Source organism: Triticum dicoccoides, chromosome 6A (genome assembly GCF_002162155.2).
Source record: "Triticum dicoccoides isolate Atlit2015 ecotype Zavitan chromosome 6A, WEW_v2.0, whole genome shotgun sequence".
NCBI classification, from domain to species: Eukaryota; Viridiplantae; Streptophyta; class Magnoliopsida; order Poales; family Poaceae; genus Triticum; species Triticum dicoccoides.
The window spans coordinates 262,380,539-262,394,826 of record NC_041390.1 but is presented as its reverse complement, the minus strand read 5'-3'; the positions used below and the strand labels follow the sequence as shown (position 1 = coordinate 262,394,826).

At 45.5% G+C, this 14,288-nt stretch overlaps 1 long non-coding RNA gene across 4 annotated transcripts; it reads left to right on the top strand.

Annotated features, from left to right (window-relative positions):
- The first annotated feature begins 10,199 nt into the window (after positions 1 to 10,199).
- On the top strand, positions 10,200 to 13,158 carry LOC119316752. 4 transcript variants are annotated; one of them, XR_005153274.1, is made up of 5 exons: positions 10,200 to 10,716; positions 10,966 to 11,070; positions 11,280 to 11,460; positions 11,566 to 11,622; positions 12,771 to 13,158. It is a non-coding gene; the product is annotated as an uncharacterized LOC119316752 (long non-coding RNA). The 4 variants fall into 4 exon arrangements; XR_005153272.1 differs by having other exon boundaries at positions 10,963 to 11,070; XR_005153273.1 differs by having other exon boundaries at positions 10,200 to 10,735.
- Positions 13,159 to 14,288: the final 1,130 nt, after the last annotated feature.

The following is a 14,288-nucleotide window of genomic DNA, read 5'->3' as shown; positions in this document are numbered from 1 at the left end:
TGATGAGCTCAAATTGATGTAATTCCTCTTGCATAGCTTGAATCCACTCAGGATCTAGAAATGCCTCATCAACTTTGGTGGGCTCTATGATAGAGACAAAAGCAAAGTACCCACAAAAGTTAGACAAATTTGAAGCTTTTGGGCATGTGAGAGTACCTTGTGTGTTGATGTCCTCGATGATTATCTCAATTTGCACTTCATTTCCAAAGCGAGGATGAGCAGGTTGACGACTTTGATGGGGCTCAACATTTTCTTCAGAGCCATTTTCCCCAAATGCACCTGCATGATTTTCTTCATGTTCTGGAATAACTTCTTCAGCAGATTATTCAGTGGGTATGACATCCTTAGTAGCCTTGAACTTGATGGATTCCTCGGAGACATTTCATCTAGCACAGGAGGTATGTGCTCTCTTTGCAATCCATTAGTCTCATCGAACCACACATCTACAGTTTCAACAACCATGCTGTGATAGGTGGTGAAGACTGTGTAGGTGTGCGAGTCCTTTCCGTAACCAAGCATAAAACCATCATGTGCTTTCGATGCAAATTTAGAATTGTGATGAGGATCTCTAATCCATCATTTAGCACCAAAGACTTTGAAATAACTCACATTGGGTTTCTTGTCAGTGAGGAGTTCATATGAGGTCTTCTTGAAGATTTTGTGAAGATATACCTTGTTGATGATGTGGCATGCAGTATCAGTTGCCTAAGGCTAGAAGCGATGAGGCATCTTGTATTCATCAAGAATAGTGCGAGCCATCTCAACAAGAGTCATGTTCTTGCGCTCCATGATGCCATTCTACTGAGCAGTATATGGGGCAGATAACTTGTGAGTAATACCAAGTTCAGCAAGATAGTCATCAAGACCAGTATTCTTGAACTCGGTCCCATTATCACTCCGGATATGCTTGATCTTCACACCAAAATTCGTCGAGGCCCTTGAGGAAAATCGTTTGAAGACTACCTACACTTCAATTTTGTACATAATGATATGCACCCATGTGTAACGAGAATAATCATCAACAATAACAAAGCCATATAGAGATGCTGCATTTTTTAGTGGGGCATAATGACTAGGGCCAAAGAGGTCCATGTGAAGAAATACAAAAGGACGAGTGGTAGGCATGATACTCTTCGAGGGTTGCTTGGATCTGGTCATCTTTCCAGCCTCACAAGCCCCACAAAGATTATCTTTGAGGAATTTGACACCCTCAATGCCAATGATGTGCTTCTTTGTGACGCCCCTGATTCAATCGTACACTAATCATACACGCAAATGTGTATGATCAAGATCAAGGACTCACGGGAAGATATCACAACACAACTCTAGACACAAATTAAAATAATACAAGCTTTATATTACAAGCTAGGGGCCTCGAGGGCTCGAATACACAAGAGTCAGCAGAAGCAACAATATATGAGTATAGACATAAGTTAAACAAGTTTGCCATAAGAAGGCTAGCACAAAAGCAACAACGATCGAAAAGGCAAGGCCTCCTGCCTAGGAGCCTCCTAACAACTCCTGGTCATCGGCGGTCTCCACATGGTAGTAGGCACCCTCGGGGTAGTAGTAAGCGTCGGTGGTGGCATATGGCTCCTGGACTGCACCATCTGGTTGCAACATCCGGAATTAAAGGAAAAGGGGAAAAAGAGGGAGCAAAGAAACCGTGAGTACTCATCCAAAGTACTCGCAAGCAAGGATCTACACTAATTATGCAACAGCATCAAAGGAAGGGTTGTATATGTGGACTGGACTATGCTAGATTAGATAAAAGGCCTAGTCCTATCGACGACTAGCATCTTCATCATATTTGGAGGTCTTGCAGCATTAGAAGAGTGCAGATTAGCATAATGTAAGTAGTAGTAGTGTTAACAACCTCGGCCAGAGATCCGTTCTCGACTCCATGCGAGAAAGTAATCCTAGAGCCATACTATCCATTTCTCATATCCATGTCTCATCTCAAGTATCCAGTTCTAGTTGTATCGATCGGGATACAACTCCAAGTGTCTGTTACCATAGGACAGGCTATCGATAGATGTTATCTTCCCAGCAGGGGTGCACCAACTTACCCACCACGCTCGATTAACTCCGGCCGGACACACTTTCCTGGGTCATGCCCGGCCTCGGCCAAACAATACACCGCAACCCGACCTAGGCTTAATAGAGAGGTCAGCACGCCGGACTAAACCTATGCCCCCCAGGGGTCATGGGCCATCACCCGGGGAACTCCCGCACGTTGCGTGGGCAGCCGGTGAATAGACCTAGCTACCTCCTTAAAAAAGCAGGAGCTTACCAGTCCGACCCGGTGCGCGCCGCTCAGTCGCTGGCGTCTATTAAGCTTCGGCTGATGCATACGATGCAGAACGCCCATACAATGCCCACGTGATGGTTCGTGCTATCAGGCCAGAGGACCCTCGGATCAAATATCCAAATCGTGGTGGATTAGGAATGCGCGGTGACAAGCAGAGACTCACGAAAGATGTGACCCCGTCGCCCCGTCTCAAGGGCTTGCGGCAAGGGCTAAGAATGCTCGGTCACGCCTCGTAAGAATCTCGCGGGCACCTTCCCGGTCAACCCGACTCCACATCACTCGCAATTAAGCTCGCGCGGGTACTCCTCAGGGCTGACCCGTCTTTAGTAACATGGTTCAGTGTAAAGTCATAGCAACCATAGTAACCGTGTGTCTAACACCAAGGGGAAAACCCGAGGAATCACCCCCAATGAGTTCTACTCGATGTAATCATCAAGGTGAACGCAAGAGGATCCACCCTTGGGGTTCACACTTGGGGGGTTGCACAATAGAGCCATATCGGAAGTGGTTAAGGAGGAAATCACCCTAGATGACCACGACCGGATAGCTACACTACAGAGATCTCATCAGGAGTGACGTATGAGGTTCCACCCTCGGCACTCGATGGTAACTCTGCAGAGTCGAGCAACAAAAGGGGCGTGAAGTGATGTGAGGTGTTGGGCTCTGGTCTTCGATCCCATTGAACGGGTCTTCGATGATGAAGCAGGGGCAACAAGGACAAGGTGGGGTCACTAATGGATCACTAACCAGCCTATACTAAGCAGTTTAGGATAAGCAGGTTGGTAAAAATAAGTAGGTTACAAAAGTAGGCTATGCATCAGAATAGGAGAAATCAATTACAGTAGCAAAATCTAATGCAAGCATGAGAGAATGGAATGGGCGATATCGGGATGATCAAAGGGGGGGCTTGCCTAGTTGCTCTGGTAAGGAGGGTGTTGTCGTCGATGTAGTTGATCACAGGGGCAGCATCGGTCTCGGGGTCTACCGGAGAGAAGAGGGGGAAGAAACAGTAAATACAAAGCAAACAATACATCACAAGGCATAACATGGCACGCAGCGCTAGGAGTGCTCTAACGTAGCGCTGCACGATACAGGTGAAGGGGAATTCAACCGGGAAGGTATTCCCGGTTCCGGACCTATGCCAGACAGGTGATCGGAAGGGGAATGTTCCATGTTTTTCAGATAGTTAGAGGCATATGACAGGTATGTGGGTAGCGTATTCGGGTTTGTCTTGTTTTTTTGAGCAACTTTCATGTAGAAAACATTTTCATCCGAGTTACGGATTATTTTCTATGATTTATCAAGGATTTAAACATTTACTGGAATTAAATAAATTAACAGAAAGGAAAAACTACGTCAGCATGACATCACTGTGACGTCAGCAGTCAACAGGACGGCGGACCAGGTCAAACTGACTAGTGGGTCCCACATGTCATACACAGAGAGCTAACACTGGGTTATTTTTAAATTAAACAGAGCAATTAGTAGCTAGGCCCCACATGTCAGTGACTAATTAGTTTAGCTAACTATGTTTATTTAGGAAAAAGTTTTATTAAGTTAATTATGTGGGGGGCGCGTGTCAGTGGCACTGAGTGCCCAGTCAGCATAGTTGACCATGGTCAAAATGGTCAACTGGGTCCAGGGGGCCCACGGGGCAGTGACCAGGGGAGTGGCCATGACCGGCCACGCCGGTAGGGCGCCGGAGAAGGCTCTGACAACCTCTCCCGCGGCGGCACATCACCGGAGACGGCCGGGATTCGCCTACAAGGGGCCAACACGGGCGTGGGCGGGCGCTTTTGAATGGGGAGAGCCCGCCGCGTCGCGTGGTGAGGCCGGCCGGAGCGAGCTACCGGAAACAGCGCCGGCGATGAGGGGAGGCAGTGGTGGCATTCGGGGCCTCGTCGGGATCGCGCTACGAGGCACGGGAGAAGTGCGGCTAGGCGCGTACGATCGGGCGTTCGACCCCGCATCCATCTATGGTGGTGGCGCGGCCCGTAACGGGCTAGAACCACGACGATGAGAGGCGGAGCAGACGCTGGCGTTCGACCGTGGTAGAAAATGAGGCTAGAGGGCGCGGGGAGGCTTGGTCGTGAGCTCGTTGTGCTCCAGGGAGCACCAGGAGCTCGATGTCGTGCCCAGGTGAGCGCGACAGGGGCTATGGCCACGACAGCGGGGCGATCCGCGGCGACGAGCTCACGGCAACGGCGACGAGGTAGCTATGGCGCGCGAAGAGGCTAACAGAGGGGAGCAGGAGACGGAGAATCTCACCACACGGCTCACACGTTGGGCCTTGGAGGATTAGTAGCAGCAGCGGCGTCGGAGAGGAGGAAGATCGCCGGCGACCGAGGCGGAAGGGGACGGCTCGATCCACGGCCTGCGGTGCTCCTCGAGCTCGATGGCGAGGCGTAGTTGAGGTAGAGGTCGATGGCGCGTCTTGCGGACGTGCTGGCGAGGCGCGGGGTGGGCGGTGGTCGCGGCTACGGCACAGCCATGGCTACGGCGGCGCTCGGTTGAGGTGGGGAATGAGGGGGGAGTAAGGAGGGATCTGGTGGGAGAGGGAGAGGCGGAGCGGGCGACAGTGGAGAGCGGGGGAGAGGACCAAGGCGTTCGGAGCCTTATCCCCTCGCTGGGCGTCGCCGGTGAGGTGGTTGGACGGGGACGGGCGCGTGCTTCCCCGCCCTGTCGAAGGAACAGGAAGCGACTGGGGGAGGGGGAGTGGGTCGGCCTACCTGGGCCAGTTTGCTCGGGCCAGGCACTGTGCACTTGGCCTAGTGCACAGTGGCCTGTGCTCTTTCATTTTTTTAAATAAAATCTTTTGTTTATTTAACAGAGATAGAAAGGGAATTATTTGGCCAACTATTCCACTTAGCAAAAATTTGGGAGGTGTCCCATAAAATCCCTGGTGATTATAGAAAGTGCCAAAAATATTTTGGAGACCAGAAGAATTCATTTGGTATTCTCCATAAATAGGATAGCATTTAAAAAATGCTAAATTAGTGTTGTTTTAATTACTAATGCTCATCTTTGCACAAAAGTGATGTTGTGTTCCTTAACAAATAATTGTTATGGAATTTTTGACAAATGATGAACATTTTTCCAGCAACTTTTAGGCAACTTCAAACTTCACTTGAATTTGAATTGACTGGAATTTCGAAATGGGGTATTGAACAAAGGTGATTAAGAACTATTAGGAAAATGATTAGTTTAGTCACAGGGGGTTACTGTAGCATGACACTGGGGGTGTTACATTCTTGTTCACAAGCGTGTGCATGTTCCTCATGCCAGCATGACTGAGTCGACGATGCCATAGCTAGCCTTCTGAAGCTTTTGCAAGTAGACATGTGGCAGGCTATGGTCCTGCAGAGAAATCAACAATGTACAAGTCTCCTCTCATAATGCCTTCGAAGACATAGGAATTGTCATATTCCATGAGCACAATGCAATGATATTTGCCAAAGACGACAACCATATCAGGATCACAAAGCATTGGGACAGACATGAGGTTAAATCCAAGGGACTCAACAAGCATGACTTTGTCCACGTGTCTATCCTTTGAGATTGCAACCCTACCTAGACCCAATACCTTGTTTTTGCCTTGTCAACATAGGTGATATGCTTTAGATGCGATGGAGATAAAGCAGTGTCCATTAATAAGTTCTTGTCACCGGTCATGTGATTTGTACATCCAATATCGAGGACCCACTCAGTAGCTTTGGGTGTATCATCCTACAGATGAATTAGTGCTTCTTACGAACTCATATTCTTCAGAGTGAAGAATATGACATCCGATTCATTAGACATAATCTCATCAAATAATGCAGCACATATATGTATATAGCAGTATGAGGACGTGAGAAATGAGTGAATCATTTCTTCATGATTAGCTTGCATCCTTTCAAGCATTCTCATGTATCCAACAAATTCTTCAAAAGTTCAAGTTCGTCTAGAGACCTGACCCTGCATAAGAGATTAGTTCTTTTTTTTCACCACCCACATCTGGAGGGGTGGCAAAGAGTTCATCATTCTGTGAGCTCCATAAGAGAATGGTGTTGGGTAACATAGTAATTTCAAAATTTTCCTACGCACACGCAAGATCATGGTGATGCATAGCAACGAGAGGGGAGAGTATGATCTACGTACCCTTGTAGATCGCAACGGAAGCGTTGACACAACATAGAGGAAGTAGTCGTACGTCTTCTTCCCGATCTGACCGATCCAAGCACCGTTACTCCGGCACCTCCGAGTTCTTAGCACACGTACAGCTCGATGACGCTCCCCGGGCTCCGATCCAACAAAGCTTCGGGGATGAGTTTCGTCAGCACAACGGCGTGGTGACGATGATGATGTTCTACCGACGCAGGGCTTCGCCTAAGCACTACAACGATATGACCGAGGTGGAATATGGTGGCAGGGGGCACCGCACACGGCTAAGGGACGATCACGAGGATCAACTTGTGTGTATCTAGGGTGCCCCTTGCCTCAGTATATAAAGGAGCCAGGGAGAGGGGGCGGCCGGCCAAGGTGGGTGCGCCAAGGGGGAGTCCTACTCCCACCGGGAGTAGGACTCCTAGTTGGACAAGGAGAGAGGGGAAAGAGGTGGAAGAGAGGAAGGAAAAAGGGGGGGGGGGCGCCGCCCCCCTTCCCTTGTCCTATTCGGACTAGGAAGGGGAGGGGCGCGCGGCCACCTCTTGCTTCCTTCTCTCTTCTCCCTCAAGGCCCATGTAGGCCCAATAAACCCCTGGGGGGGTTCCGGTAACCCCCCGGTACTCCAGAAAAATGCCGATTTCACCCGGAACGATTCCGATGTCCAAATATAGGCTTCCAATATATCAATCTTTACGTCTCGACCATTTCGAGACTCCTCATTATGTCCGTGATCACATCCGGGACTCCGAACAAACTTCGGTACATCAAAAATGCATAAACTCATAATAACGGTCATCGTAACTTTAAGCGTGCGGACCCTACGGTTCGAGAACAATGTAGACATGACCGAGACACATCTCCGGTCAATAACCAATAGCGGGACCTGGATGCCCATATTGGCTCCTACATATTCTATGAAGATCTTTATCGGTCAGACCGCATAACAACATACGTTGTTCCCTTTGTCATCGCTATGTTACTTGCCTGAGATTCGATCGTCGGTATCCAATACCTAGTTCAATCTCGTTACCGGCAAGTCTCTTTACTCGTTCCGTAATACATCATCTCACAACTAACATATTAGTTGTAATGCTTGCAAGGCTTATGTGATGTGAACAAATTACTGTTGAGCAATTGACAGAATTGAACATAGTTATGACAATATCTAGGCATGATCATGTATATAGGTATCACGTCCGAGACAAGTAGACCGACTCCTGCCTGCATCTACTACTATTACTCGACTCATCGACCGCTATCCAGCATGCATCTAGAGTATTAAGTTAATGAAAACAGAGTAATGCCTTAAGCAAGATGACATGATGTAGAGGGATAAACTCATGCAATATGATGAAAACCCCATCTTGTTATCCTCGATGGCAATAATACAATATATGCCTTGCTGCCCCTACTATCACTAGGAAAGGACACCGCAAGATTGAACCCAAAGCAAAGCACTTCTCCCATTGCAAGAAAGATCAATCTAGTAGGCCAAACCAAACTGATAATTCGAAGAGACTTGCAAAGATAACTAATCATACATAAAAGAAGTCAGAGAAGATTCAAATATTGTTCATAGATAGACTTGATCATAAACCCACAATTCATCGGTCTCAACAAACACACCGCAAAAAGAAGATTACATCGAATAGTTCTCCACAAGAGAGGGGGAGAACATTGTATTGAGATCCAAAAAGAGAGAAGAAGCCATCTAGCTACTAACTATGGACCCGTAGGTGTAGGTGAACTACTCACACTTCATCAGAGGGGCTATGGTGTTGATATAGAAGCCCTCCGTGATCGATGCCCCCCTCCGGTGGAGCTCCGGAACAGGCCCCAAGATGGGATCTCGTGGATACAGAAAGTTGCGGCGGTGGAATTAGGGTTTTGGCTCCGTATCTGATCGTTTGAGGGTACGTAGGTATATATAGGAGGAAGGAGTACGTCGGTGGAGCAACAGGGGGCCCACGAGGGTGGAGGGCGCGCTTGGGGGGTAGGCGCGCCCCCCTACCTCGTGGCCTCCTCTTTTGTGTCTTGGCGCAGGGTCCAAGTCTCTTGGGTCTTGTTCGTTGAGAAAATCACGTTCCCGAAGGTTTCATTCCGTTTGGACTCCGTTTGATATTCTTTTTCTTCGAAACCCTAAAACAGGCAAAAAATAGCAATTTTGGGCAGGGCCTCCGGTTAATAGGTTAGTCCCAAAAATAATATAAAAGTGGATAATAAAGCCCAATAATGTCCAAAACAGTAGATAATATAGCACGGAGCAATCAAAAATTATAGATACGTTGGAGACTTATCAAGCATCCCCAAGCTTAATTCCTGCTCGTCCTCGAGTAGGTAAATGATAAAACAGAATTTTTGATGCGGAGTGCTACTTGGCATAATTTTAATGTAATTCTTCTAAATTGTGGTATGAATATTCAGATCTGAAAGATTCAAGACAAAAGTTTATATTGACATAAAAATAATAATACTTCAAGCATACTAACAAAGCAATTATGTCTTCTCAAAATAACATGGCCAAAGAAAGTTCATCCCTACAAAATCATATAGTTTAGTCATGCTCCATTTTCGTCACACAAGAATGCTCTCATCATGCACAACCCCGATGACAAGCCAAGCAATTGTTTCATACTTTAGTAATCTCAAACCTATAAACTTTCACGCAATATATGAGCGCGAGCCATGGACATAGCACTATGGGTGGAATAGAATATAATGAGGGGGGTTATGTGGAGAAGACAAAAAAAGTCTCACATCAACGAGGCTAATCAATGGGTTGTGGAGATGCCCACCGATTGATGTTAATGCAAGGAGTAGGGATTGCCATGCAACGGATGCACTAGAGCTATAAATGTATGAAAGCTCAACAAAAGAAACGAAGTGGGTGTGCATCCAACTTGCTTGCTCACGAAGACCTAGGGCACTTGAGGAGGCCCATTGTTGGAATATACAAGCCAAGTTCTATAATAAAAATTTCCACTAGTATATGAAAGTGACAAAACAAGAGACTCTCTATCATGAAGATTACGGTGCTACTTTGAAGCACAAGTGTGACAAAGGATAGTAACATTGTCCCTTCTCTCTTTTTCTCTCATTTTCTTTATTTGGCCTTTCTCTTTTTTTATATGGCCTTTCTTTTTTTTTTTAATAATTCCTCACTTGGGACAATGCTCTAGAAAATGATGATCATCACACTTCTATCTATTTACAACTCAATGATTACAACTCGATACTAGAACAAAGTATGACTCTATATGAATGCCTCCAGCGGTGTATCGGGATATGCAATTGACCAAGAGTGATATGCATGGAAGAATTATGAACGGTGGCTTTGCCACAAATACTATGTCAACTACATGATCAACAATAATGAATGTGTCATGATAAACGGAATGGTCGAAAGTTGCATGGCAATATATCTCGGAATGGCTACCACTACTAGAAAAATGCTTATACATAGAAGTTTACCAGTATCGTTTGTTTGTGTCCCCACGCTACTGATAATTACCAGTAGTGCTGGGTACAAAGCACACTACTGGTATGGCATAGCAGCAGCGTTGGTTTCTTGTGGACACGCTACTGGTAAGTGTGCCACACCACACCACCAGATCAAAAAATATTAGTAGCGCGCATAGTAAATCCTGCGCTACTACCAATAACTATAGCGCAGCCGATACACCCACGCTACTACTCAGCGTGTCCACTGCCTCCACATGCCAAGCGACGAGATAAAAAAAAACTCTTCTCCCACAAATCTCATCCCCACCGTACCCCTGGCTCTCGGTCGACCTTCTCTCCCCCACCATCTCGTCGCCGCAGCCACCACCCACGCCGGCTGGTTCCGGCGATCTCCGGCCGCATGCAACATGCCCCCAAGCTCTGCCCAGCCCTCCCCTTCGCCAGATCCATGCCTCAAGGTCTGCACCCTTGCCCGCGGCTAGGGATTCAGGCACCCCCGTGTTCTTGCCGCCGAGTGCCCAGGTCGGCCCGCTGGCCAACGAGCAGCACCCCGCACCTGCGCGTGCCCAGGCAGACGAGCAGTACGGGGATTGGTCGCGGACGGAGACGAGTGCAGGCGCAGCAGCAGGAGAAGCTATGGCGGCGACGGACTGGTGACCGCCGGGGCGGCTCGTCGTTCGTGGCCAGCCGGAGTCGCGGTGAGGCGCTGTCCTCCATGGATTCCGGTGGCTGGTTGACGGCCAATTGCTCTTGGACGCCGCTGGAGCTGCTCGTTTCTGAATTTTCAGTAATGCCAAGTGCGTTTTCTGAATTTTCGTAAGTGCAACAGCCAAGTTCAGTTTTAGTTAAGTGTAGTACTAGTGTAGGCTTTGGGATATCAGTTATAGTTCAGTGTAGTAATAGTGTATGGCAAACAAATTAGATGTTAGAAGATAGATGCACAATTAGTTCAGTAATGTCAAGTTTAGTTTTCGTTCATTGTAGTGGTGCTCAACTTGAGTTTAGTTCAGGTATAAAATTTTCTATTCACGCCTATGTTGCAGCAGTCCGCGCGATTGTGATTCTCGTGTTGCTGATAGCTTGGAGCAGTCGGTTCCGGTCCATGTACTACTCGTGACTGGGAAGGAAGGATCATGTCGTTGATAGTTCAGGTATAAAACTATATCTTCTCATATAGCATTATTTCTAACGGCAAGTGTATTTTGGTCTACAATATATCAATCCACATAAAGGATGTTATGCGATTCAGCTTCCCAGTAAGGCCTTACTTCAAAATCTGAAATAGTTAATGATAGACATCCTTGCCAGACGTCAGCTAGTCTGTCTTACCATCATATAACACAAGTCCCCTCTTCTGCAGCTAAAAAGAAAAGTCACACGTGAAGAAAATAATGCGGCTGAGTTGAGTGACTGTATGATTGTCGCCACTGGAGTTACTGGCAATCCGCTACTCACCCCAGTGTCCGGAAAAGCTGTTAAGAATTTTAAATCAAAGACTAAGAAAAATAAAGCTGGGCCTCAGACACCTACGCCAAATGTTGGTAAGTGAAAACTTCTTGAGTGCCGTTTGCTCTGAAGTCCAAACTCTTTTTTGCCTATTTATTCAGGCTGCAAAAGATTAAACATGCACATCTTTTCATGTACAGGCTCACCACTCAATCCATCAACTCCTGCTGGTACTTGCCGCAATGACAGTTCGTTAGGTGATGACAATACTCTCCATATATATGATTTTGTTTTAGGATGAGATGTTACAATTCAGCATTCTGGAAGAACTTGAATTTCTAGTTACTCTAGGCAGCTATGGTAAAGTAAATACTCTGCATTGGCTTGCTTTTGTTATCGGGATTAAGTCCCTTCTTATAGGAGAACTAACTTGCCCATCAAGGCAAAACTGCCTATAATTTTACTTTGTCACTCTTAATTTTTGCAACAATATGATATTCTATGTAGTTCCTCAAGATATTGTTCTCTATTGGGAGGAATCAAGGATTAAATATACTGGAATAGTCTATTTTACACACACACACACATTATTACTTAATACATCCATGTGAGATAAAAAACGTACTGATATATATATATATATATATATTTGATATAATATAAGTGCACCTGCTCATACTTTTCAATAAAACCACTACATTGGTTCGAAAGAAGAAACTCCTCATTTCCTTGCAATTTAAGACCGCACTAGAGAATATACATAACACATCTATTTGATTGCTGTTACAAATTTGCAAGTGCAGCAGCTTAACTGTCACTAATATATGAAGTGTTGCTCTAAGTCTCTTATGTCACATGAATGAATGTTATTACAAAATTTCCTTATAAATATAGTAATAAATGGGAAGTTGCCATGTCGACTATAATGACCAGTGATATTTATAATGACCAGGTGTTGTTACTACTGATGATTACTAGTAATACAACAAGAATACATCTGCAACCAAGAGTTAAATTGAAATGACCTGACATTAAAGGGTACAATGTTGGTAATAATCTACTGTTGCTGATACCTTCTTGCTTGCATGCTTGCGAATGACCTGGGAATTACTCCTACTTGGTGCACAAACTTTGCTTGTTGCAATTTGCCTCAAAAGCTTGGATTCAGAATCTATAATAAGATTTGGTCATGCCTACCATTGTATCCTTCTTAAGTTGGGTTTTCCCCAATTTCTAGGATTGGTCTGTTAGGTACTACTTATAATTCATATATACTATGCTGCTGCTATATGCTTTTGTTTTTGCTATTGTTACTTAGTGCTCTATAGGTTACTGTTATACTGTACTAATGCTCCAGGTTCTTTCGAGTTCTTAGTAGTGGTCTTGGTTCATTGTTTAATTCCAGGATTTGTGAGTTCCTAGAAGGGAACACATAGACATGAAGCTACGGCAGCGACGAAGACGATATCGACATGGGGCTGCGGCGACGATGATGACGACGACATCGACATCGACACAGGGCTACGGCGGCGACAAAGACGACGACATCGTCATGGTGCTGTGGCGGCGGCGATGACGACGACGACATCAACACCATCAACATGGCCTTGTGGAGGCGCCAACGCCGACGACGTAGACACGTGGCATATATATTGTGTGTGTGTGCCTGCGCGCACGTGCGTGTGCGTGTGTTAATTATCTACATCAGATATGTATGATTGATGATTGACTGTATGCATAACATGTACGTATTGTGAAATGCATGTCTAAACTGAAATAGGTAGACTATTATTTTTTTTAAATCCTAATTTGTTACTACTAGCGTGGGTTCATCATAGAAGCGCTACTGCTATTCCTTTACTAGTAGCGTGGGTGTGAAATACTAGTAGCATGGGGCACCAGCGCTATTGGTATGTCTGTTTAGTAGTAGCGTGGGGTAAAACATACGCTACTGTTAAAAAATAGCTGTAGCGTCATAGCAGTAGCGTGGGAACCTACGCCACTGGTAGTCCAAAAACCCACGCTACTGGTAAGGTTTTTCCTAGTAGTGTATGGAAATGCCATAATAGGTAGGTATGGTGGCCGTTTTGAGGAAGATATAAGGAGGTTTATGTGTGAAAGAGCGTATCATATCACGGGGTTTGGTTGCACCGGCGAAGTTTGCGTCAACTCTCAATGTGAGAAAGGGCAATGCACGGCACTGAAGAGACTAGCAAGGATGGAAGGGTGAGAGTGCGTATAATCCATGGACTCAACATTAGTCATAAATAACTCACATACTTATTGCAAAAATCTACAAGTCATCAAAAACCTCGGCACTACGCGCATGCTCCTAGGGGGATAGATTGGTAGGAAAAGACCATCGCTCGTCTCCGACCGCCACTCATAAGGAGGACAATCAAATAACACCTCATGTTTCAAATTTGTTACATAACGTTTACCATATGCGCATGCTACGGGACTTGCAAACTTCAACACAAGCATTTCTCAATTTCACAACTACTCAACTAGCACGACTTTGATATTATTACCTCCATATCTCAAAACAATCATCAAGCATCAAACTACTCTTAGTATTCAAAACACTCATAAGAAAATTTTACTAATCTTGAATACCTAGCATATTAGGATTTTAACAAAATTACCACGCTATTTAAGACTCTCAAAATAATCTAAGTGAAGCATGAGAGATCAATAGTTTCCATAAAACAAATCCACCACCGTGCTCTAAAAGATATAAGTGAAGTACTAGAGTAAAACTATATAACTCAAAAGATATAAGCGAAGCACATAGAGTATTCTAACAAATTCCAAATCATGTATGTCTCTCTCAAAAGGTGATGATTTTGGTAAACTAACAAATAAAGACTCAAATCATACGAGACGCTCCAAGCAAAACACATATCATGTGACGAATAAAAAT